This window comes from Carlito syrichta, unplaced genomic scaffold, assembly GCF_000164805.1.
Source record: "Carlito syrichta isolate Samal-C Ts95f unplaced genomic scaffold, Tarsius_syrichta-2.0.1 Scaffold314152, whole genome shotgun sequence".
Taxonomy (NCBI): domain Eukaryota; kingdom Metazoa; phylum Chordata; class Mammalia; order Primates; family Tarsiidae; genus Carlito; species Carlito syrichta.
Window position 1 is genome coordinate 307,958 of NW_007258248.1, and position 2,701 is coordinate 310,658.

The following is a 2,701-nucleotide window of genomic DNA, read 5'->3' on the forward strand; positions in this document are numbered from 1 at the left end:
ATTTCCCGCTTCCGGTGTCCTGGGTTTTAGCTGTGTCTTTCCCTGTACCTGCAGGACACAAGGCGACAGAGGCTGCAGCGCAAAGACCTGGGTCTCCTGGAAAGCAGGAGAAGGCGAGGTGGAGAGCCGACCAAGCTGGGTGTGTGGGCGCCAGAGACAAAGACCCCGCCAGATCCCGGAAGCCGCCCCTTCCTTTCCAGCTGCGCGTCTGATTGGACGGTTCTCATGCTGCCGCTACTGATTGGATAAAACTTCAGACCCCGCCCCCACAGGCATGAATGACTGTTGTTGCAATCAGACACTGGGATGCATGAGAGGAGAGTAACAGATTTCAGGCACATCCTTTTTTGGCACGGATTCGCCCCTGCACGGGGACCTGGACTTTCATGCAGAACATTTCTATTTAACCTTATGTATAAAATTATATCCATAGCTGGGCGTGGTGGCGCGTGCCTGAAGTTTCAGCTGCTTGGAAGGCTGAGGCAGGTCAAGGCTGCGGTGGCCGAGGGCATACCACCACTCTCCTGCCTGGGCAACAGAGTGAGACACCAGCACACACACAAAAACGTTATATCCATGTATGAATTGCATATGTACATATATTCAGTACACATAGATTATTCACAAATAGAAGCAATATAATAACAATTACCTCGATGTCTCACATTTTATAACCTGCCTGGCCTCTGGACTTTAGAGAAGGCAGCCTGAACTTTGACAATGGAGAGAATCTTTTAAAAGTAGCAATCTCCAGCAGAAGTAAATTGTGAGCCACGTGCATCATATTAAATTTTCTAGGAGCCGTAAAAACAAAAAGAATTGTGGAATTGACTATAATTATGTACCCTAAATTATCCAAAATATGATTAAATATAAAAGCATTAGTGATTTTTCTTTTGGAGGGCACTGTATGCATATTTTAAAAACTCACTCTACATTTTAGCCTTCCAGCATATCTCAGTTCAGTACAACTGCATTCCAGGTTCTCTACTGCCCCACATGGTCTGTGGCTGCCATACTGAAGTGCCCCCTTAAGGAATCTGACTCCCCTGACCTCAGAGAAATGAAGGGTTTGAATCCCCCTTTTCTAATAGAGATGAGAAGGTAACCCCTCCCTACCAGCTTTTCCCCTGAGACTCAATGATGGACGAGATTGTGTCCCAAGAGTTAGCAGGGACTGGAATCAGAAAGTGTCCACAAGTAGACCATAGCTGTCCACCTGCTGCTTGTTGGGGGCTCAGCCACCTTCCAGATACCAGACAGTGGACAAAGGACAATGAGGTCCCAGGTGGAAGGAACGCCATGTCCTTAGGTCTGTCCATCACCTTGAAATTTACAAATCAGATGTATAGAAAATATACATCTGATTTGTAAAGGAAAACTTATTTTACAATTAGTCTTGGCCTAAATGATCAGGTTGTGGTTACCTGTCTCCTCCTGTGATGTGTGGGACTGTGTGAGTTTAAGTATCAATCAGATGCACACATGTCTACATGCTTTTCTGCACAACTCAACCCCATCAAAAAGAGAGTGAACTTAAAATAAATGAAACAGAAAATAGGTTCCTATAGGATGACTATTGTTTGTCAGGTAACTTATAGTCAACCTATCCTTAAATCCGGACACCCTGTCTGCACTTGATGCATGAACTAGTAATTTATTGCTATATAACAAACCACTACAAATCTTGTTAACTCATGGTTGAGCAGGTCATCTCTAAAGGCTGGGCTCAGCACAGCTCCTCCAGACGTGTGTACTCAGCTACTGATTGAATAGATGCCTCTGTTTCTGGGGGTGACTAGCTTACAACAAGGGCACCTTGGTTCTCCTACCTATGGTATCTCATCCACCAGCAGGCTAACATGGACTTGTTCTCATGAAGATGGCAGGGTTCTGAAAGAAAAAGTGCTTTTGATCCTAGGCCTCAACTAACACACTCTCATACAACTTTCTGCTGACCAAAGCAAATAAAACCACCTAGATCTATAATTTGGGAACAGGTTCTGACTTTCCATGGAAGCTGCCGTAAAAGCACATTAAATAGGGCATGGAGACAAGGAGGAATCAAGAATTGCTACAAGTTGCATAATCAGTATCATTATGTTTCTTTTGTCCAGATAAGGCTTATATAACTGTTTCAAGTTAGGTAACTTGTCTAAATCCCAACAACTACTAAGAAGCTGTGTGGGGACTCAGATCAACAACTCAGACTCCAAAGCCCATTCACCTCCATACACCACACAACTTATGCCACTTCCCCAGCCTTCTAGGGTCTGGAAAGTGACCTTTCTGTAGTAGAGGCAGGATTCTCATAAGCTTCTCATCCATCTCATACTCTTTACCTTTTGGAATAATCCCTGCAGAGAATGCTTCTGTAGGGATTATTGGAAGAATCTGGAATAATTTAAGGAAATAGCTGTGCACTAAATTCAGGAAATGTGCTTTACTATATTTTTCATTTCTCAGCAAAGGAGAAATATGAAAACACATAGAATGTACTCCACATGTTTATAATTCTTCTCATTCCTTTTTAGTATTTGTAAGCTATTTATACATTTAAATACAGTCTAAAGCAAACTACTGTGCCTAAAACAACCTCTTTTTGTGACAACAAATGACATAAAGACAGATCTGCTGAGAACAAATTTGTCCCACTGCAATTTAGCCAAGCTCACACTTTCACACTTGGCTGCTCATTAGA